Source organism: Trichosurus vulpecula, chromosome 8 (assembly GCF_011100635.1).
Source record: "Trichosurus vulpecula isolate mTriVul1 chromosome 8, mTriVul1.pri, whole genome shotgun sequence".
Lineage (NCBI taxonomy): Eukaryota > Metazoa > Chordata > Mammalia > Diprotodontia > Phalangeridae > Trichosurus > Trichosurus vulpecula.
This window is the reverse complement of record NC_050580.1, coordinates 152533095-152557344: the sequence shown is the minus strand read 5'-3', so window position 1 is coordinate 152557344 and position 24250 is coordinate 152533095.

Here is a 24250-nt window from a genome sequence, read left to right as displayed (position 1 = left end):
TATAAAATATTTGGAAGTCTACCTGCCAAGACAAACCCAGGGCCTATATGAACACAACTACAAAACACTTTTCACACAAATAAAGTCATATCTAAATAAATGGAAAAACATTAGTTGCTTGTGGTTAGGTTGAGCTAATATAATAAAAATGACAATTTTACCTAAATTAGTTTACTTATTCAGTGCCATACCAATAGAACTACCAAAAATTGTTTTACAGAGCTGGATAAAGTAATAACAAAATTCATCTGGAAGAACAAAAGGTCCAGAATATCAAGGGAATTAATGAAAAGAAATGCTAGGGAAGGTGGCCTAGCCATACCAGAGATTAAACTGTATTATAAAGCAGCAGTCAGCAAAACTACTTGGTACTGGCTAAGAAACAGAGGTGTGGATCAGTGGAATAAGTTAGGTACACAAGATGCAGTAGTCAATGACGATAGGAATCTATTCTTTGATAAAGCCAAAGAATCCAGCTTCTGCGTTAAGAATTCACTATTTCACAAAAACTGCTGGTAAAATTGGAAAATAGTAGGGCAGAAACTGGGCATAGACCAGTATCTTACACCATATACCAAAATAAAGTCAAAATGTGTTCATGATTTAGGAATAAAGGCTGGTACTTATTATAAGCAATTTGGGAGAGCAAGGAATAGTTTACCCGTCAGATTTATGAAAAAGGGAAGAATTCATGGCCCAACAAGAGATAGAGAGTGTTACAAAATGCAAAATGGATAATTTTGAAAAGTTTTTGTATAAACAAAGCCAATGCAACAAAGATTAGGAGGGAAGCAGAAAATTGGGGGAAAAAATCTTTACAACCGGTGTCTCTGATAAAGGCCTCATATCTAAAATATACAGGGAACTGAACCAAATTTATAGGAATAAAAATCATTCCCCAATTGAGAAATGGTACAGGTAGTTCTTAGAGGAATAAATTAAAGATATCTATAGTCATATGAAAAAATGCTCTAAATCACTATTGATTAGAGAAATGCAAATCAAAACAACTCTTAGGTACCACATCTCTCCTGTCAGACTGGCTAACATGACAAAACAGGAAAATGATAAATGCTGGAGAGCATGTGAGAAAGTTGGAACATTGCTACATTGTTGGTGGAGTTGTGAACTGATCCAGCCATTCTGGAGAGCAATTTGGAACTATGCCTAAAGGGCTATAAAAATGTGCATACCCTTTGACCCAGCAATACTACTTCTGGGGCTATATCCCAAAGAGATCATACAAGTGGGAAATGGACTAGTATGTACAAAAATATTTATAGCAGCTCTTTTTGTGGTGGCAAAGAAATGGAAATCAAGGGGATGCTCATCAACTAGGGAATGGCTAAACAAATTATGGTATATGAATGTAATGGAATACTACTGTGCTATAAGAAATGAGGAACAGAAGGACTTCATTACAACCTGGAAAGACTTATATGAACTGATGCTGAGTGAGGGGAGCAGAACCAGGAGATCATTATGCACAATTACAGACACATGGTATCTGTAAGGACTAACTTTGACAGATTTGACTCCTTTCATCAATACAAGGTTCCAGGACAGCTCCAAAAGACTCATGATAGAAAAAGCTATATACATCCAGAGAAACAATTATGGAGTTTGAATGCAGATTGAGGCAAACTATTTGCTCTCTTTTTTTCCGTTTTTGGTTTCGTTTCTCCTTTCTCATGATTTATTCCATTGGTTATAATTCTTCTTTACAACTGGACTATTATGTAAATAGGTTCAATGTGAAGGTAAATGTAGAACCTACATTGAATTACATGCCACCTTGGGGGGGAAGGGGGTAGGAGAGGGAGAGAAAATTTGGAACCCCAAAACCTGTGGAACTGAATGTTGTAAACTAAAAATTAAAAAATAAATTTATAAAAAAAATAAATAGAGAGATTCATGCCCACTGGATGCAAATAAGCTGAGGTATATTTACAGTGAGGACTCAAGTGTAAAGGATATTATTTCTGAAGTGGAGGGTATTCGGTTGGAAAAAAAGTGGATGGGTATATAGTGAAAGTGAAGGTTACCAAATGGATAGCCTGAGTCCTGCATTGGTAACCAAAAAATGTAAAAAGAACCAGAGGAAGGGCTCTTATCATGTTGGGTGGACCCTCTGTGGAATATATATGGAAGAACAGGGACAGAAATTATAACAGGGTGAGAACTGTATAGGTTGAGAACTGACTTAATAGAGGGAATGCCTACAATAATGAGACTAAATATAATGAGATCTTTGTGTTAAGCATAACAGGCAAGGCTGAGGTAGGAAAGAGATACATTTCCCAGGATACTTGAGCCCTGTGTATACATGATTTTAGAAGGGAAGAAAAAATTCCTTTCCCTATAAAATCAAATGCCTATGACACAGCTATTGATTGTGGAGAGAAGACTTCTGTGGAGGAGGATTAATGTAGACATATGATAAAGTCATAATCTCATAGAACAGAGCTTAGTGTCTGACTACAGGAACTGTACAGAGACAGTATGACCAGAAGTCACATAGATAGAGAGTGGCTGCAACATAACACTAATTTAATTCTCCACTGAAGTCTTTGGTCCCAGGACCCCTCTAAAGTACACTCTAGCTTTAGAGTGTGTGTGTGTGTGTGTGTGTGTGTGTGTGTGTGTGTGTGTGTGTGTACCTGATTGAGCTCAAGGTCCAATCAGCTCTGTATTCTTTTGGACTTAAACACAAATCATGAAGGAATTCTCAGTGTAAAAATCACCAGTATGGCTCACCCTGGCCCCAATTAGGAAACTGGAAACGTTTGAAGTTAACTTGGTCTAAGGAATCAGCTACTCACCATATTAACAATCCCAAAGAAGAGTGTTGAAGCTCTAAAATATTGAATCATGATAGAATTTAATTCAAGAAATATTTATGAAGTACTAACAGCAAATACAGAAACAAACAGGTAAATCACCTCATTTCAGTATTTATAAATCGAAAGGGTCTCATCCATCTCTAAAGGTCCTTCCAGATGTAAATCTATGATACTATGGTTCCTCCAGGATCTCATAGTGTACCTACATATGAATAGATAAGTAAATAGCACTGCACATAAAGTAAGAAGAGAGGGGGTGAATAATAACTGGGGAGGGGTTTAAACAAAGAATGATGCAGGAGATTACACTTGAGATGAGACTTGAGGGGAATGTGAGATTGCAAGAGGAAGAAGTGAAGGAGGAGACCATTCTAGGCCTGGAGGAACAATCTAATCAAGTGGCATGGAGGTGGGAAATGCAACATTCACCTCACTGGGCCTCATCTGCAATCTACCTGTTGTGAGGATCAAATGATCAATATAACTGCATTAACTGTTTTGGATTGTAAGGTAGTTCAGATTATAGACAATAATAGTGATAGCTGACACTCACAACTCTTTGTGTGGACAGAGAGTATCATGTAGATCAACTGGGCTGAGAGGACACTACTCCCCTATTTGAGAAACTTTAATCGTTCCTCATTTCTTCCAGAATAAAACATAAACTACATTGACATTAAAAGCCCCTTCCAGATGCATCCTAACCTATTTTTCCAACACCCATTGCACATTACTCCTATGGAAAACTATATTGCCAAGTGACTACGGTTTATATTTCCCTCTGCCTGAGGCTCCTCCGCAAAGCTCATAGCTCTATAAGAGAAAGGCCTGGATTGTACCCTTCAACGAACTGAAGACTTAAGCTCTTTGAAATCCAGTTTCCACATCTGTAAAATGGGCTAAGATTTATGGTCCTGTGGAAAACTATGAAATGAGGGAGTCCATGAAAAGTATTTTGCAAACTTTAAAGCACTGTATGTGTCAGCTATTTTACTATTATTATTTATAATGCCAGCTACCTTACAATTCAAAACAGTTAACGCAGTTAAATTGATCATTTAATCCTCACAACAAGTAAACTGCAAATGAGGCCCAGTGAGAAGAAATGATTCATCAAAAAAGATCCTAGAAGGATGAGGCAGAAGGGTGTGAATGTAGGCCTTCTAGATCTGGGTTCTTTCCACTGGGCCAGCTTTTGTCTTTCGCTCTAATACATTTGCAGGCAGAGATTGCAAGCTTAAAAACAAAGGAGAACGTAAACATTTAAAACAATTATGTGAAAACATAATGGATGTTAATTAGATTCAGAGTTGTCTACAAACTGATGAAAAGCTGGTCCACATTCCTGTTCTATATGATGAGCTCTCACTAGCAATTGCATAAAAAAATGAAAGAGAAGATAGAAAAATGGAGGGAGGGGAGGATGAGAAGGAGTCCTGGTCATTTTCTTTTTCTTTTCAAAATATAAATGTTTTCAAATATACATATATATATATATTTAAAGTACAGTAGGTACTGGGTGAATTAATTGTGCATCTTATTTCTAATTAAGTGAGTCAAAAGAGTTTATCATGCAAGTTTTGTGCGTGTAACGAAATTCCTAAAACAGTGGTCCACTTTTGGGGAAAGAGTTTAAAGTAGCAACTGGGGCTTACCTAGTTTAAAAGACTGGAAGTGGGCAATTATAGGTGGCAATATACCAGCTGGATTTCACAACTACTTAATAATAAAAGCTTTTATGTTAGTTTGCTAGGCATGCAGAACAGCTGGCAAAACAGCACTGTTTGTCATTTACTTTATAATGGGGAATTGGGGCTATCTTTTGTGTTAGTGGATATGCATTTTTAAGCAGATGTCACAGATATTAGAAAGGAAAGGACAATGGGGCTCCCAGCCCCCCTGAGGTAAAGTCATATTCAATACCCCTTTCTAAATTAAGTTCACCCAAGCACATAACATCCAAAAGAACATGTGATTATCCTCAGTACATGAATCATTATTTGTATGACTATTTTTCATGATCCAACTATTTTTCTGCAAATGATTGACCACAGTTTGATTTTTTTGAATAATGTATGCACAGTGAGATTTTTAAAAAAGAATTCTATCATGGGAATCTTTTTTCTAAAAAGTTTTACAAAGTCTTTAACCTGTTATCGCATTTGATCCTTGTGATAACCCTGTGAAGTGAGTGCTGCTATCATCCCCATTCCATGGATGAGGAAACTGGGGCAAACAGAGATTAAGCGACTTACACGAGATGACTCAGCTGGAAAGTGGCTGAGGCAACATCAGCACCTCAATCATTTTCAGTTCAATTCAATCATTTTTTAATTACCTATATCATGTATATGACTGTGCCATATACAGAAGCAGCAAACACTGTCCTTGCCCTCAAGGAGCTTACAATGCGTAAACATCTAAGAGGATTAGAGAAAAAAATCTACGGCAACACAAAAATAATTGTGCGATCGTGTGCTCCTTGTGTGTACGTGTCCTCTGGAAATCCAACATAAGGAAAGGATTATTGTGGGGGTGGGGCTAATCAAGAAGACTTCCTGGATGGATGAGTAGAAGGAGGGAGATGAGCTGGGGAATAACATAGGGGTGGGAATGAGGAGGACATGTCTGGGGACTGCAGAGAGGCTGTCCCAAGCAATGTTGAAGGGTCATACCAGGGAGGAATGAGAGATAGGACTGTCAGTAAGTCAACATTTCTTTGGGAATTAGGAGCTAGGTGGCCCAGTGGATAGAGTACCAGGCATGGAGTCAGGAAGACTCATCTTCCTGAACTCAAATCTGTGTGACCCTGGGCAAGTCACTTAACCCTGTTTGGCTTAGTTTCCTCATCTGTAAAATGAGATGGAGAAGGACATGGCAAACCATTTGCCAAGAAAACTCCAAATGGGGTATTACTGACATTGTCAGTCAGACATGACTGAAAATGACTGAACCACAAACGTGATTTAGAAAATTAAATATAATTTTTAAATGATTAAATAGTGATAATAAGAAATTACTTTCTTTACTTTTTAAAGTTAGTTTTATTATGCTTATGCACTTGGACAAGTTTAGTTCTCAAATATTGAGTATCAGAGGTTGAATTACTCTCATTTTCTATATACAGTGAATTCCATAGTATATATTTTGCTTTATACTTTTATCTCAGGATCTGAGACTGGGTTGTCATTAAGGAATTTAGAGGTAGCTTAACTGGAGAGAAGAAGGGTTTTTTTTTTCTACCACACCCCTACCCAAACCCCACCCCTGAAGAAAGAACATCTCACTGTCCACCCTGTGGGTTGCAGAAAAGTCCATGAATCTCTTGGTACACTCTTCTAGAGAAAGAATAACATGTGCTAAAGAATGATCAGAAAACCATTAGTAACTAGCAACCTTTCTTTGAAAAAACACTAATAAAATTGTCTCAAATGTATTCTTTACAATGGAAAGTACCTTCCTTACAACGATCCTGCTGGGGTAGGTGATAGAAGTGTTATTACCATCCCCATCTTATAACTGAGGACAGTTCAATGACTTGGCTAAAGTCACACAGGCTTAATGCATGTGAATCTGCTGAAACTGGACATAGAATTTAGTTTGAGTAGAGAGCTGGGGGTGGATAGGATCTGGAAAGAGGCCTTTCTCCTATAATCTGGCTCTGGAAAATATCTTTGTATCCTATAGAACCAGAGTAGGTTGTGTCTTATGTTTTGCTAAATAATTGCAAGCCATGCCTTTTAATATTTAACATCTGGTGTTTTTGAAGGAATGCGTATATGTAGTAGGAGTCAACTCAAAGCCATACAGAGCCAAATTTTCCCAAAACATAAGCTACATGCCAGGCAGATAGCAGGCATTTTCCCCCAATTGCTAAGGTATTATATCAGCCACTGAAAGGATAATTTCTTTAAACAACACCCTAGGGGATAGAATAGTTAATATTTCAGAGAGTGCTCAGCCTCAAGAAGAATTTATATAATGAGAGAATATGGCTAAAAATCCAGTTTTAGGGTTATACCATGAAATTACACCTTGTGATCTGATAAATTTTGTTTCAAACATAGACAAATTATTTATAAAATTTTTATTTTAAAATAGTAACTCTAGGGATACTTAAAAGAATGACACCTACTTGAGTTAAGTATGTGTTTAATCTCATCCTCATCCTACATCACCCGGATTCCTTCTGCTATTATCTCCTCCTTCACTCTTGTCTCCTTGACAAGGTGAGCGCTTCTATGTGCAGATGTGATTCCATTTCACTCTATCTTCCTCAGGATATTGTCCCCTTTATCACCCCCATTCTATCACTTATTTTCAGCCTCTTTTTGTCTATTAGCTGTCTCCCTACTGCCTACATACATGCCCCTGAATCTCTACCCCATCTTCAAAAACCCTCACTTGATCCTTCCATCCTACACTATTACCCTACAGCTCTTTCCCTTTTGTTGCTTAACTACTTGAGAAGACTATCTATAATTGATGCCTCCATTTCTTCTCCTCTCACTCTCTTCTTAACACTACAGTCTAGCTTCCAACCTTCATTCAACTGAAATTTCTCTGTCCACTTATCAATGGTCTCTTAATTGCCATATCCAACAGTCTTTTTTTCAGTGCTCATCCCTGCTGACTTCTCAGCAGCTTCTGACACCATCAATCACCCTCTTCTTCCTGTTACACTTCACTCTCTCGGTTTCTATGACACTGCTCTGTTCTCCTACTCTGGCTACTCCTTCTTAACCTTCCTTGCTGGATCTTTGTCCAGGTCACAGCTACCAAAGGTGGGTATCCTCCAGGGCTCTGTCCTCTTCTCTTCTCCCTCTATACAATTTCACTTGGTTATCTCATCACTTCCTATGGATTCAGCTATCACCTCTATGCTGATGATTCTTGTATCTATTTATCCAAATTGATTTGGATCTCTCTTCTAATTTCTAGACTCACAATTCCAGCTGCCTATTGGACATCTCACACTGGATGTTCCATAGATATCTTAAACTTAACAAGCATGAAACTGAACTCAATCTCTCTTTCTCCCAAACCCTCCCCCCCCCATTCTAAATTTCCCTGTTACTATCAAGACTACCACCAGCCTTGCAGACTGGCAACCTAGGTGTCATCCTCAACTCTTTAATCTTTCTCTCTCTCTCAACCCTACCAAATTCAATGTGTTGCCAAGCCCTATTAATTTTGTCTTCATAACATCTCTTGAATACAATTCCTTCTCTTCTCTGATACTGCCACCACTCTGGTTGCAAGTCTTCATCATCTCATGAGTCAACTATTGAAAGAATCTGCCTCAAGTCTCTCCCTACTCCAGTCTGTCCTCCACTCAGCTGTCAAATTATTCTTCCTAAAGTACAGATTTGACCATGTTAAACAACACCCATCCTCACCCCCTCAATAAACACCAGGGACTCCCTACTACCTCTAGAATCAAACACAAAATCTTCTATTTGGCATTCAAAACCCTTCACAACCTGACCCTTTTCTACCTTTCCATACTCTTTTCATCTTACTGTCCCATCCAAAACCTCCTTCCAACCGGCACTCGGCATCTAGTGACACTGTTCTTACTTTTTCTTGAACAAGATATTCCATCTCCCAACTATGAACTTTCATGACTGTCTCCATGCCTGGAATTCTCTTTCACCTCCTTTCTGCCTCCTGACTTCCTTGGCTTCCTTCAAGTGCTAGCTAAAACCCCTTCTTTTACAAGAAACTTTTTTTTGCTACTCTTTATGATTGATTATTGTTGGTTATTGTCAGTTTATTCTGTATATATCTTGTTTGTACACAATTGTTTTCATGTTGTCTCCTTCTTTAGACTGTGACTGTCTCTTGCTTTCTATAGTGCTTAGTACATAGTGGGCACTTAATAAATGCTTATTGACTAATTATGGCAAAATTCCTACACAGTTAGATGATCTGATAATAGTTGGAGGGCCAGACCCAGTTATTGAGGAATTAATATCAATCTTGAGGGAGGGTTTTAGTGGAGTATCAAAGAGCTTTTCCCCTGATCCTGTTCTATTCAACATTTTTAGAAATTATTTAAAGGCAGTATATTTATCAAATTTTCAGTGACAAATCTGGAAAGGACTCTCAATAAACTGGATAACAGAACTGGGATCTAAAATGTTCTTGACAGGCTGGAGGAAAAAGGGCCAAGTCTAATAATATAAGAATAGGGATCAATGCAAAATTCTAGGCTTTGGTTCAAAAAATCAACTACACAGATCAAAGGTAATGAGAATATGGTTAAAAAAGACAACATGAAAAGGATCTGTAGGTTTTAATGGATTATGAGTTCAATATGAGTTAACAATGTGATATGGAAGCCCAATAAAGTATTCTTAGGCTGCTACAACAGGCTAAGCAAGGGAGCCAATGTTTCCAGTGTACTCTGTCCTGGTAAGATCACATCTGGAACACTGTGATCAGTTAGGGACACCATATTTTTCTTAAAGTACAATGACAAGGGGCAGCTAGGTGGCTCAGTGAGTACAGCACAGGCCCTGGAGTTAGGAGGACCTGAGTTCAAATCCAGCCTCGGACACTTGACATACACGCTAGCTGTGTGACCTTGGGCAAGTCACTTAACCCCAATTGCCCTACTTTCCCCCTTGCAAGAACAATGACAAGACAGAGCACCCCATGGAAATTCTAAACCAGGCCATATGAAGATTGGTTGACAGAATCAGGGCTATTTAGCCTAAAGAAGAGAAAACAAAGGGGAAGATGTGATTGCTATCATCAAACATATAAAAAAAATTCATGTGGAAGAGCAATTGGGTTTTTTCTGCTTAGTCTCAAAGAGCAAAACAAAGGGTGACAGAAGTTGCTGGAAGACAACTTCAGCTCAGTTTAAGGAAAAAACTTCTTATGTTTCAAAAATGCGATGGGCTACCTCAGAGTACGGTAAATTCCTTAACAACTGAAGGCTGGGTGATACTTGATGGGACCCTCATGGAGGTCCCTGCTTCCGGAAGAAGTTGAACTAGATGACACCCAAAGTCCAAATTCACTTCAATCAAACATACATTTATTAGGCTGAGATTCTATGATAATCTTTAAGACTGGCAGACTCCCTTTGCCAATGTCTAGAGTGACCAGGAAGGGAACTATGAGTCAATTGGACGACTGGAAAAAACAACAGATGATCCACACAACCAACCTGGCCAAAAAAGGGCCAGTGCAGTCACTCATGCCAATCTAAGGCCTGAGAGATTTTTCATCCAGGGACCATAAATCACAAAATGCTGCGAGATGTAGCAATGCATTTAGACTTCTGACACTTGCCCGCTACCAAATGCTTAATGTTTATTTATTAAACGATATCAAATGAGACAATATATGCAAAGTGCTTTGCAAAACTTAAAGTGCTATATTAAAGTCACCTATTATTATTATATCACTTTTTTTAAATAAAACTTCCTATTCATTGCTACCATAATTTAAAGTAGGAGAGTTAGGGTAAGCTTACTCTGCTGACTATGATGCAAGATTTTTCTTGGTTTCTGGGTCATAGCTTAAGCCAATAAAAATACATGTTCACTGAAAAAAGTGTAGTATCTCTGACACAAGGAGTCCATTAAATGAAAAACAAAGAGTTCATATATGGTCTAGTTAGAGAATAATAAAATTTCTAACCTTTGTACTTGGTTGAATCAATGGACTGGCTCTTCCCTTTCTTTCGCCTTTCCATTTTTTACCTACGCTTTCTTGTGGAAACAGAAATGGCTTCTGAGGAACACCAACTGGATGCCACCTATTTGTGAAGAAACATGATTTTGAAAATATTAATAACAATTTTAAAATTTTTGTTTATTTTAAAAATTATTTTACTTTGTCACCTTATAATAAAGCTTCTTAATTGGAAAAACTCTAAAAAAGAGTTTTAAAAAGATGATTAAGTCAGGACTGTGTCTGGCAAGGCCATTCTATTCTAAAACTCAAGAAGGCATTGTAAATATCAGACTTTTCAAATCTAATGAAAGCAGTTAGTATGGATAAGAGAGATCTATCACTTGGTTGAGTTTATGTAACAAACAGCTGACAGAATCACTAGATTGTAAAACATTCCTACCATTAAGGAAAATAAATAGTGTGATTATTTGTCTAATAAAACAGAATCACTGAATAGCCCAGGTTAAATATATTCAAAAAGCTGGTCTTTATTTAATTAAACTGTTCATAATCATGTCACTTTAGAGACTCCTGTTAATGATTTGTTTGGTTAAGTTTGGGATCTTTTTTGACTCAAAAGGTTGTATTGTTTTAAGCCTGAAGCCTACTGTCAGAAGTGACTTTTCACCTCTCATCCTTCACTTCTACCTAATGCATTTATTAAGGTTTTTTTCATACTCTCAATTCACACATACTTTTTCACATATACAGAGGGACAGACTCGTAGAGTTCAAAGAGCAATGAGCTTAAGAGTCAGGATATTCAGATTCAGATTTTGATTGGTATTTACTAGCTCTGTGATGGACAAGTCACTTAACCTCAATTTCCTCATCCATAGCATGAAAAGAATTGAAATTGCTACCTCACTAAGTCATTGCAGGGATATCTTGTAACCTTAAAGCAACAAATTCATGGGAACTATCATGGGTTGATAGGTCACTGTCATAAAAGATCTTCATAAAGTTACTGCGCAGTTTTAAAATTTACCAACTTTTAAAACTAAGTCTACAGGTAGGACAAAACACAACAAGGTCATATTACTAAAAAAACAGTGAGTTTTCTTGTAAAAGCCAAGTTCTACAGGCCCTGCTTTAGCAGTTTACCTTTTCATCTATCATACTCATTTTTTATAACGAAACCTAAAATAAGAATACATAGCATACTAATGTAATATAGTTGTCCTAAATTTGTTTTCAAATGCCACTTACACATTGATTCTATTTATATTGATATCCTGAATCATTAAAATTTTTAAATGAGCAAGACCTAGAGGAAGAGCCTGTATGTTACATTGTTATATCTTGATTAAAGAGATTTTTTAGAGGAGTTGATTTGAGCAGGATATTGTTCTAAAATCAAAATATTATATATGACTTCAAAATATATATGATTCTCTTCTTTTCCAGTGGAAACAGTAAGAGTACCATGTAAATGGAAACTATTAGATTAGGAGTCGGGAGAGCAAGGTAAAAGTCCTGGCTCTACAATCAGGACTGATGGAGTCCTAATAGAGCTGCTTCCAGCCCCAATACTCTAACTTCTTTATAGCCAACTGTACCTACCTAGCCCCCTGCCAATGTCTTAACTTCTTCATATATGTCTCACTGCTCACTAGAACAACAGGTTTGTCCCTGAACTCACAGTTCCCCCAGAAACAGCAGGTATGTCCATGTGATGGGAACCCAGCCACTGCCTCTACTAGCTACTGCCCCCAGACCCACTCCCATATATTTGAACAGATGTGCTCTTCTTGTATTCAATCACAATCACATCATCCATCTATTCCAAGACAGGACCACAATACCTAACTATATCTTGACCAGACAGGACCACAATAGCTAGGCAATTGGAGGGGCAGCATGGCCAGAATGCTTGATCACCAAACTGTAGAAGGGACCCACCCTATGATAGTGCCTGCGCAGTTCCACTGAGGCTAGGACCCCTCCTCCATTACCTAATCCCTTAACAAACTCCTCCTGCCTTTTTAATATTAATCATATTCCTGTATTCTATGTAAATTTCTGTTACGTAATTGCGTCTTACCTTATAAAAATTCATCTTGCTTTTTCTGAAGCTGCTGGTTCCTCTTGGAACTTAGCCCATTTCATGAGAGGCGTCAATCTCAATAAATGCCTATACTTGAATTAGAGGTGGTTTGACTCTGAATTCTTTGAGACGGTTCCACCACAATATATCATGAAAACGCAACAGTTTTTGGCCCTAGGTGGGCAGAGACTAATGTATGTAACTTCTTATGTATTGTGAAAGACCTGGCTTAACAAGGCCAAAGTCTCCCACTGCATCCAGGTCCATTGCCAGTTGTCCTGACCTATATCTTGCCCCAGACTCCAATTACTCCGGAGGAGAGAGTAAAGCTGATGACCTTGCACAGCTCTGCCTCACTCAAATCCAATTCACTTGCAAGTCAAGATATCTCCCTCCTGATGCCATTTCTTTGACAACAACAGGGGACTTTAGATTGTGAGCTCCTTGAGGACAGAGCATGTATTGCATCTCTACTCCTTAGTACTGTGCTTTGCACATAGTCAGTTCTTAGTAAATACTTCATTCATTCATTCCATCTCACTTAACTTCTCTGACCCTCAGTTTCCTTACCTGCAAAATAAGAATAAACTTTGCACAACATTGTCTGTATCTGGAATGTCATGAAAATAAAAAAAACTTCCCAAGCTGTAAAATTTCATGAAACAAGGACTTGGAGGCAGTTCAAGCTTCTACTCCCAGTCCCTCAATCATAGAATGCTGTTTGGAAACACAGCCTCAGTTGATCCTGAAGGTCAACTTGGCGCTCCTTTCTGACTTTTGGTGTTAATGGGAAACACTGAAGGAAAAAAAAGAGATAAGGACTGGAGCTCTGATTTCATTGGTATAGCAAACTCTCAGATAAGGAAATTCCTTCTACCAAGACAGATCAGCCCATTCTCTGTAATTGTGGTCTTCAAAAATTTCTCCTCCATGGAGAAATTAAATGACTTGTCCTGCATCACATAGTCAGTATGTATCAAAGGCAGGCCTTGAAACCTAGGCTTCCTGACTTCAAGGAACAGCTCTTGATCTACTCAGGGGTGGGGAACCTGTGGCTTTGAGGCCACATGTGGCCTTCTAGGTTCTCGGGTGCAGCCTTTTGACTGAGTTATAGAACAAATGCTTTTATTAAGGATATTTGTTCTGTGAAGTTTGGATTCAGTCAAAAGGCTGCCCTCCAGGACCTAAAGGGCCACATGGGGCCTCAAGGCTGCTGGTTCCTCACCCCAGTACGCCAACCTTAAGAAAAAGGCTACCTTATAAATTTAAAGCAAAACCCAACTCAGAATATGCAGACCATGTCTAATTCTTCAAAATGTAGGCCTACTTTGACAATTCTCTATGTGATTGAAATGGAAAAATATATCAAAAGGACAATAATCCCTTGAGGACCTAATAATCTTTATCATCTAGTGAAAATAGCCTGGACAGCAAAGGCTGTGGTGCAGCTACCACATGAAGACAATAATTTAAGTTATTTGCCTGTAATGATTAATATTTTAGTTGCATCCCCAAGAGACTGGGAGAAATATACAGTAGTACCTCAGTGGGTCTTTGAAACTACATATCTTTCTCCATAGAAGACCTAATCTCTAGTGGAAACGTTGCTGTGTAGCCACAATGGTTTATCTCTCCTATTCACTTCTTTTCTTTATTACTTTCAGTATCCTTACCTTCCTCTTTCTTTCTTCCATTATTGCTGTCCTTCATCACCTTTTTCCTATTACTTCAATTTTCCACTCTCTTCAATTTGCCCTTTCCCTATTCTAGTTAATACTTCATTATTTTCTCATTCAGTTCAATTCAACCCAATGAGTACCTTTTTTGTATATCCTACACGTCAGACTCTACATTAAGTACCAGGGGGAATGCAAAAGAAGTAGAAATCAAAGCCTCTGATTTCAAAGAGTTTATAATTAAGTTGAGGAAAGGTAAGGTATACAAGCAGGCATTTGAAAGTTGTCGTTGAATCAAACTGCATACAACAACTAGAGAACAGAGACAAATAACAAGCAACATAGTTCAAATTATAGACATAAATGCTGAAAGTCTACAAAGTATGGGATAGCTAGGATGAGGCAAGGAGGAACATATTATTGAATATAAAAAAAAATTAACTTTTTCTATTCTTGTAAGGTGAGTTTGTTCAGCAGGCTTCTCTCTGACCGATTTCATCAACATACTTCTCCCTCCAATAGTACCAGCATGCGTGTATATTTGTTGGCTCCTTCCTGAGGGGGCATAGTCAAATCCTGGTTGGTTTTCAGTAACTGGTGCTATCCCACTTTCAAGGTGGCCAGGACTCAGAAATAAAGTTTCATGTCAGAAGATCTGCCTTTGTTGTGTTGGCCTATTAATTTTTTTCCTCCTAACTTTTTCCTTGTACCTTTCTTCTCAAGGAGTCTTGAGGAACAAGGGAACTCTGCCTCCCTCCAGTTGATGGTGACATGAGAAAGAAGCATAGCTCTCCCCTCCCCCAAAATGGGTGAATGCTTCCAGAAAAAAGGCATGATGCAAATGGCAAAACAGGAAGGAAAAAGGGTTGAAAGCAATTTGTCACTTTCTTTTAGAGGCTGACAGAGGGGTGGCTTTTTTGAAAAGCGTCTGTCCTCCTGAGTCCCATCCAACTAATTGTCTTGGGGATAGCTCCAGTCCACTGAAAACCAATCAGGAGTTATCTACGTCTTCTTAACAAGATGCTAATAGACATATGGGTAGGTCTATATTTAATAAGGTAAATGCTTTTGTGTCCATGTTTCATAGGGGAATAGATGTGCTCAACAAATTGATTGGGCAGGTGTGGGGGGAGTCTCTTGATGAATCCAATTATGTCCTTGTCTGTGTTTGGCATCAAAGCTTTTATTCCTATGTGCTTATGACTTTGGGGGAGCCAATGAAAAACAAGTGCCAAGGGATTATAGACTATTAGAAGTCTCATACCTCTACATCATGAATAAAGTGAGTCATAAGGTGCTGGTCATGGCAAGATTCTAATAATAATATAAAAATTAAAATGGAATCATTTCAAATTTCAAAAAATTGAAATTGATTCTGTTCAAACAGACAGGATATGACTAGCTGCCAATGTGGGAATCATTTCCGAACCAACTGTCTGTATACAATGCAACTTGTTAGAGCTAAAATAAGTACCAAATTAGCAGAATAAAAATGTACAGATGATATGAGATAACTCTATGATTGACTGAGACTGAATGAGACAATTCTAATTTGACATATTTGACCAAGCTGCTGATACTAAAAACATGGGATATGGACGAAATAACAGACATTGGCAACCTATCTCCATTTCCAAAGGAATTTTGACTATTATAAATCTATTAATACAAAAAGGAAACTTAAAGCAACTACCTCACCCAGCTAATACTTTAATTCTTCGTCAAGCAAATATATATAGCAGTCAATGTTAACACCAGTTTTAGAGTATAAACTCTGTTGTAAAAATTTAGGGAGGTAGATGACAGAAGATTAGGAGCAATATCATTACATAAAGCATCAAGAAGTGATAGAGGGAAAAACAATCTTACATTTGGTTTGGAGACAGGCCCAATTAAAAATAGCTAATATTTAGAGAGTGCTTTAAGGTTTGCAAAACATTTAACATGTTATCTCATTTGATACTCTCAACAACCCTATGAGGTAGGTGCTGTTGTAATCTCTGTTTTACAGATAAGAAAACTGATACTGAGAGAGAGGTGAAGTAATTACCCAGGGTCACATAGCTATTAAGTGTCTGAAACAGGATTCAAACTCAGGTCTTCCTCTATAGGTCCAGCATTCTATTCACTATACCATATTGCTACTTATTAAGCCAGGTCATCCTGAGTAGGAAGGTGGACAACAAGCACATGAAAAATGTAAAAACTCAACGAAGATTCTTATTAGAAATTCTCACTATGGATGACATGGAACCACCAAATCAATACTGTAACATTGGATACCTCCTGAGGGCAGATTCAAGATGGTGGAATGAAAAGTCATAACTGCCAAACCTCCCCCAAAACCACTCATACAAAATGACCACAGAAAACACCAAGTAGAATGCTGATTGAGAAGTTCAAGAAAAAGTTACAGTGAACCATTTTTCCAGTCCAGGAAAACTTAGGAAGACTAAGAGGTCTACAGACACTAGGGAGGAGGCTAGCTAGGACTGTAGCAAAGAAGAAGCATAGCATGGTGGAAGCTTCACTGGCTGTGGGGCTGGAAGGCAGCAGCAAAGCCCAGGGATGATAAAGGGACTGAAGACATAGCAAGATGCCAGCAGACTCGGGAATAGCACTGGGAATAGGATCAGGTGCCATTTGGCAGCTCTGTCACCCATTACCCAGTTATGGATTGCATTCCTAGGCTGTAGAGGAATGGTTACAATCATAAGGGAACAGAGAGGCCCTATTGGTGTAAGGACCAGAGTGCAGACCAGGAAGACAGTGACCAAACTTCTATATGAATCACACAAAATTGGAAGCAGCAAAAACCTGAAGGCCCCCAAATCAAGCTATGGAAGCAGAAGGTCATAAAAGATAGAAGCTCAGGCCAGTCATCCCTCCACTCAGAAGTGAGCAGAGCCCAATTCTAATATAAAGTTCAAAATCAAGTAGACTGGAAAAATGAACAAACAACAACAAAAAGAACCTGACTGTAAAAACTACTATGGTGGCAAGGGAGCGCATGAAACAAACATAGAAGAAGACAATTACTTGAAAACATTTTCAAGCAAAGCCTCAATAAAAAGGCAGATTGCACACAAGACCAAAAAGAATTCCTAGAAGAACTAAAGAGAGATTTTTTTTTAAAAAAAGCAAAAAAAAATTTCTTAATCAAATAAGAGTGGTAGAAGGAAAATTGGGAAAACAAATAAGAGCTATGCAAGAAAATTATGAAAAGAGAATTAACAACTTGGTAAAAGAGACACAAAAAAACTGATGAAAATAACTTTTTTAAAAATCAGAATTAGTCAAATGGCAAAAGAGGTTTGGGGCAGCTAGGTGGCACACTGGATAGAGTGGCAGGCCTGAAGTCAGGAAAACTTATCTTCCTGAGTTCAAATCTGGTCTCAGACACTTACTAGTTGTGTGACCATCAGCAAATCACTTGACCCTAATTTGCTTCAGTTTCCTCTTCTGTAAAATGAGCTAGAAAAGGAGATGGCAAACCATTCCAATACCTTTGCCAAAAAAAAACCAAACCAAAAAACCAAATGGGAGACTTCCGGGAGCCAAGATGGCAGAGTAAGAAGTAGGTAGCTCTCACTCTTCCTTATTGACCTCTGAAAGCCCAGACAATATCACCCCAGGAAACACCCTGGAACAGCTGAGCCAGCAGAAAGACGGGGTATAGCAGTCTTGTAGCCCAGGAAGTTTGGGCGATTAATGGGAAAGGTCCCTCTCAAGGCATCCCAGAAAGCCAGTTGTAGGCCTCACCTCAGCAAACTAGTGGGAGATCTTGAGCCCTGGGGTGGTGGAGCAGGCAAGCACCAACACCAGGACCCCCTGAGTGCCTTGGCATAGGCAGGGGAACCAGTAGACTCCATCTTGGAAAACCACTATGTGTGCTGGCAGGCAGGCATGCTCCAGCAGCCAAACCTCCCAGTGCTTCAGTACAACTCCAGGAAGCACAACTCCAGGAGGCACAGCTCCAGGCAGGCAGGCATCCTACAGCAGCCAAGTCTTCCAGTGCTTCAGAGCAGACCGGGTAAGCAGGCGTCCTCCAGCGGCCAGACCTCCCACTCCACCCCAAGAGCTTCAGTATTGCTGACCCCCACTCAGCACCAGGTAAGCTGCCAGACTCCTACAGCCTCCAGCTGCCAGCACCTGAGGTTCCAGCATACAAAGCCAGTGACCTGGTCCCAGGCCCCTGGCATAAGAAACTTGGGTCAGTGCCCCCTGTGCTCCAGCAGAACAGCCCAACTTTAAAAGCTAGGAAACAGGCAAACACAATGAGCAAAAAACAGAAACAGACAATTCTCACTATGGGGACGGGGAAGATCAAGGCACAAATTCAGAAGAAGACAACATTGTCAATATACCCACATGCAATATCTCAAAGGGAAACATGAACTGGCCTCAAGCCCAAAAAGCCTTCTTGGAAGAGTTTAAGAAGCATTTTAAAAGCCAAATAAAAGAGAGGTAGAAGAAAAATTGGGGAAAGAAATGAGAGGTATTCAAGAGAGAATCAATAACTTTGAAAAAGAGGGACAAAAATTGACTGTAGAAAACAAGTCCTTAAAAAATACAACTGGCCAAATGGAAAAAAAAAATTAGCAAAATCCAACATGATATTGTTAACAAGAGACACACTTGAAACAGAAAGACACAGAGGTAAAATAAGAGGCTATAACAGAATCTATTATGCTTTAGTTGTAGTAAAAAAGGGAGGGTTAGCAATCATGATCTCAGACAAAGCAGAAGCAAAAATAGATCTAATTAAAAGAGATAAACAGAGAAACTACATTTTGCTAAAAAGATACCACAGACAATGAATTAATATCAATACTGAACATGCATATATGCATAACATCCAAATTATTGAAGGAAAGCTAAAAGAGTTACAGCAGGAAAGAGACAGTAAAACTATACTAGCGGGGGACCTCAATTTAACCCTCTTAGATGTAAATTTAACCATTAAAAAAATAAATTAAGGAGGTAAGTGGAATTTTAGAAAAGTTAGATGTGACCATCCTCTGGAGAATACTGAATGGGAATAGAAATGAGCACACCTATTTCTCAGTTGTGCATGGTACCTTCACAAAAAAATTGACCATGTATTAGGGTATAAAACCTTCACAGACAAATGCAGAAAAGCAGAAATATTAAATGTAACCTTTTCAGACTATAATGCAATAAAAATAACATTTGATAAATGACCTTTGAAGCACAGATTAAAAATTAATTGGAAAAAAAAGAATGAATCAAAGAATAAATCATAGAAACAATCAATAACTTCATTAAGGATAATAACAATGAGACAACATACCAAAATTTGTGAGATGCAGTCAAAACAGTACTTTGAGGGAAATTTATATCTCCAAACACTTAAAAGAGAGACAAAGCAGATCTACAAATTGGACATGCAACTAAAAAACTAGAAAAACAACAAATTAAAATCCCTCATTAAACACCAAAATATAAATTCTAAAAATCAAAGTAGAGATTGATAAAATCAAAAGTTAAAAAATTGAACTGTTAAATAAAACTAGGAGCTGGTTTTATGAAAAAAAAACCTGGTAAAATCGATAAACTTCAGTTAATTTGACTTAAAAAAAAAGAAAACCAAATTATCAGTATCCATAATTAAAAAGGTTTGTTGGTTGGTTGGTTGTTGTCCTTTGTTCTCGAAGAGGACCAAAATGACATCACTATGCTAGAGTAAAGTTTTAGTGTGTCTGACTGTGGCTGATCAGACCAATATGAGCTTGGAATGCTCACAGGCTGGGCACAAATAGTTGGTGTGAACATTTGGGGTAGAGTCTCTAAATTTGCACATTCTGCATTTCCCTTGAATTGTTCCAATTCTGCTTTGCTAATAGAGCACCACACCTTCTTTGATGTGAACACACCATGCTGAGTGGTCCTGTGCACGTGTCTCCCATGTCACACAATCAATTGCAAAGTTCTTAAGAGAGATCTTTAGAGTGTCCTTGTATTGCTTCTTCTGACCAACATGTGAATGCTTGCCCTGGGTGAGTTCTCCATAACATTGTCTTTTTGGTGAGTGTACATTTTGCATATGAACAATGTGGCCAGCCCATTGGAGTTGCACTCTGAAGCAGAGTTTGAATGCTTGGCATTTTAGTTTGAGAAAGGACCTCAGTGTATGGTATCTGATCCTGCCAGGCATCTTCAGAATCTTCCTAAGACAATTCAAATGGAAGCAATTCAGTTTCCTGGCATGATGCTGCTAGACTGTCCAGATTTTACAGGCATACAATGAGCTCAGCACAACGATTCTATAGACCTTCAGTCTGGTAATCAGTCTCATACTTCTCTCCCATACTTTCCTTCAGAGCCTCCCAAACACTAAGCTAGCTCTGACAATGATGTGTCAACCTCATTATCGATGTGTACGTCCCTGGGAAGTACACTACCAAGGTAAGTGAACTTATCCACAGCATTCAAAACTTCTCCATTTGCTGTAACTGATGGTTCCACATAAGGATGGTGTGTGTGGTGGTGGCTGATGGAGCACCTGTGTTTTTTTGGTGTTGTTAGGCCAAAATTAGCCAAGCAGCAGAGAATCGATCCATATTTTGTTGCATCTCAGCCTCAGAGGGTGCGTTGAATGCACAGTCATCTGCAAACAGAAAATCATGCACCAACACTCTCTCCACTTTGGTCTTGGCCTGTAGCCTTTTCAAGTTGAAGAATTTACCATCAGTGCAGTAGCTGACCTTGATGCCCTGTTCATCCTCATTGAAGCATTTGACAACATGGCTGAAAACATCATGCTAAAAAGTATGGGAGCAAGCACAGTCTTGTTTCACTCCACCGGTGAATGGAAAAACACAAGAGCATTGTCCATAATCCAGAAGCCAGGCAAGCATGCCATCTTGAAATTGATGCACAATGCTGTTGAACTTCTCTTGGCGGTCAAATTTTGACTTAATTTTCCATAAGCCCTCATGTCTGACAATATCAAAGGCCTTGGTCAGATCTACAAATGTTGTGTATAGACTTCTGTTCTTTCCTGGCATTTTTTCTGGAGTTGTCGGGCAGCAAACACCACATCAATAGTTCCTTGGCTCTTTCTAAAGCCACACTGGCTCTCAGGTAGATGACCATCTTCCAGGTGAAGGATCAGCCTATTAAGGAGGACTCTGGTAAGAATCTTGCCAGCAATGACAAAGAGATAGAGCCACCTGTGATTGTCACAGGACAATCTAGTTCCTTTACCTTTATAGAGATGGACAATGGAGGCATCCTTGAACTCCTGGGGGATAACCTCCTCTTGCCATATAACTTGGAAAATTTCAGTCAGCTTTTGTATGAGCAATGGACCCATTACCTTGTAAATCTCAGCTGGAATGGAATCAATACCAGGTGCTCTGCCACATGAAAAGAGCCTAATGGCATTCAAAACCTCTTCTTCCAGCTGAAGAATTAAAAGGGTAAATGCACAACCAAAGAAAATAAAACCAAAGGAATTATTAGGAGAGATTTTATCCAGCTTTATGCCAATAAAGCTGACAATCTAAATGAAATGGATGAATATTTACAAAAACATAAATTTCCCAGCTTAATAGAAGACAAAATAGGAAATTTAAATAACCCTATTTTTAGAACAAGCTATAAATGAGCTACCTAAGGAAACAAACACCTACAACCAAATGGATTTACAAGTGACTTCTACCAGACATTTTTTAAAAAATTAATTTTAATACTATAATATTTAAAAAATAAGTAAAGAAGTTCTACCAAATTCCTTTAAAGACATTAACGTGTTTTATATTTAAACCAGGGAAAGGAACATCATAGAAAGAAAACTATTGACCAATTTCCCTACTGAATATTGATGCAAAAAATTTAAATCAAATATTAACAAAGTGATTACAGCACTTTGTCGCAAAGCTCATATACTATGATCAGGCTATATTTATGCCAGAAATTCAAGGCTGGTTTAATATTAAGAAAACTATAACTCTTCTTAACTGTATTAATAACAAAAACTACAAAAATCATATAATCATATCAATAGATGCAGAAAAGGCTTCTGACAAAATACATCACCTATTCTTATTAAAAACACTAGAAACCATGGGAATAAGTGAGCTTTTCTTAAAAATGATAAGTAGAATCTATTTAAAAACAAGAGTAGGAATTATCTGTAATAGGGGTAAATTAAAAGCCTTTCTAATAAGATCAGGATGAAGCACACATGTCCATCATCATCACTATTATTCGATATTGTATTAAAAATTTTAGCTATAGCAATAAGAAAAAGTTTGAAGAAATAGGCAATGAGGAAACAAAACTTTTTTTACAGATGATATGATACTATACTTAGAGAATCCTATAGAATCAACTAAAAAAACTAGTCAAAACAATTAACAACTTTAGCAAAGTTGCAAGATACAAAATAAACCCACACAAATCATCAGCACTCCTATGTATTACCAGCAGAAAGAAATAGAAAGAGAAATTCCATTTAAAATGAATTCAGGCAGTATAAAATACTTGGGAGTCTACATGCCAACACACACACAGGAATAAAACATTTTTTCAAACAAATAAGGACAAATCTAAACAACTAGAGAAATATTAATTTCTCATGGTGTAATGGATGAAATTTGAAATAACTGAGGAAATAAAGGTTCAAGCTTCTGACCATATCATTTTATTAAGCAATGCATGCCAACTGCATAACATCGGGACCAGACCACTGCAGCTTGGCACTGAACCCCGACTATAGGGAGAAAGAGATCTTTATGCATTAAAAGAAAACAATTAGCAGAATATAAACCAGGATACAAGTTTAGGTAATTTGATTTCTAACTGGAAAAAAGATTAGGGACTTTTCAAGTTGGAAGAGCAAGAGAGAACAAGTACAATTCCCTGATATCAGAAAAAGAGGTGTCCTATTCCCCCAAGTATCTGTTTTTAATCAAAGGAACAACAAAACTGCTTGACCAGTACTGGGCAAATTTTCAGATAAGATATATGGGTTGTCTGGGATGTATAATTGTGAGAAAACTCCTTATATCAATTTTCACATCCGAATGGGTTTCTGGTCAGCATAACCTACCCAGGTCCTTGGTTAAGCATTAAGCAAATCTGGCCTCAAAGCAACAGGCAGAGGTCATCCAACTTCCCAACCATGGAGGGCTAGGTTCAAACAATGCAATAAAGTTTCCTCACAGTTTCCACAATTGATTAAAATTTTCTCAAAAGACAGAAATTGGACTAGACTCATAATTGAACAGAAAAGGAACTCAGCTAGATCTAAAATTGAGTCACAAGATGAAATTAGTGTGGTTCACTCAATTCCTATAATTGGAAGAACAAGCCTATATAATAAAAATGACAGTATTACCTAATTAATTATTCAGTACCCAATCAAACTACCAAAGAATTACTTTATAGAGCTAGAAAAAAATAATTTTAAAATTCATTTGGAGGAACAAAAGGTCAAGAATATCAAGGAAACCAATGGAAAAAATGTGAAAAGGGGGGCCTAGCAGTACCAGAGTTCAACTATATTACAAAGAATAATCACCAAAACAATTTGGGACTGCATACAAAATAGAGTGGTTGATAAATGGAATTGATTAGGTACACAATGTACAGAAGCAAATGAGCACAGTAGCCTAGTATTTGGCAAACCCAAAGATTGCAGCTACTGGGGCAAGAACTCACTATTTGACAAAAATTGCTTGGAAAACTGGAAAGTAGTCTAGCAGAAACTAGCCAGAGACAACTATCTCACACCATATACTAAGAGAAATTCAAAATAGGTACATGATTTGGACATTAAGGTGATATCATAAGCAAATTAGGGGAGCATGGAAAAGAAATACTTGTCAGGTCTACAGATGGGGGAAAGTTCATGACCGAACAAGAGATAGAGAGGATCATGAGAAGCAAAATGGATAATTCTGATTACATTAAATTAAAAAGTTTTTGCAAACAAGACCAATGCAGCCAAAATCAGAAAGAAAG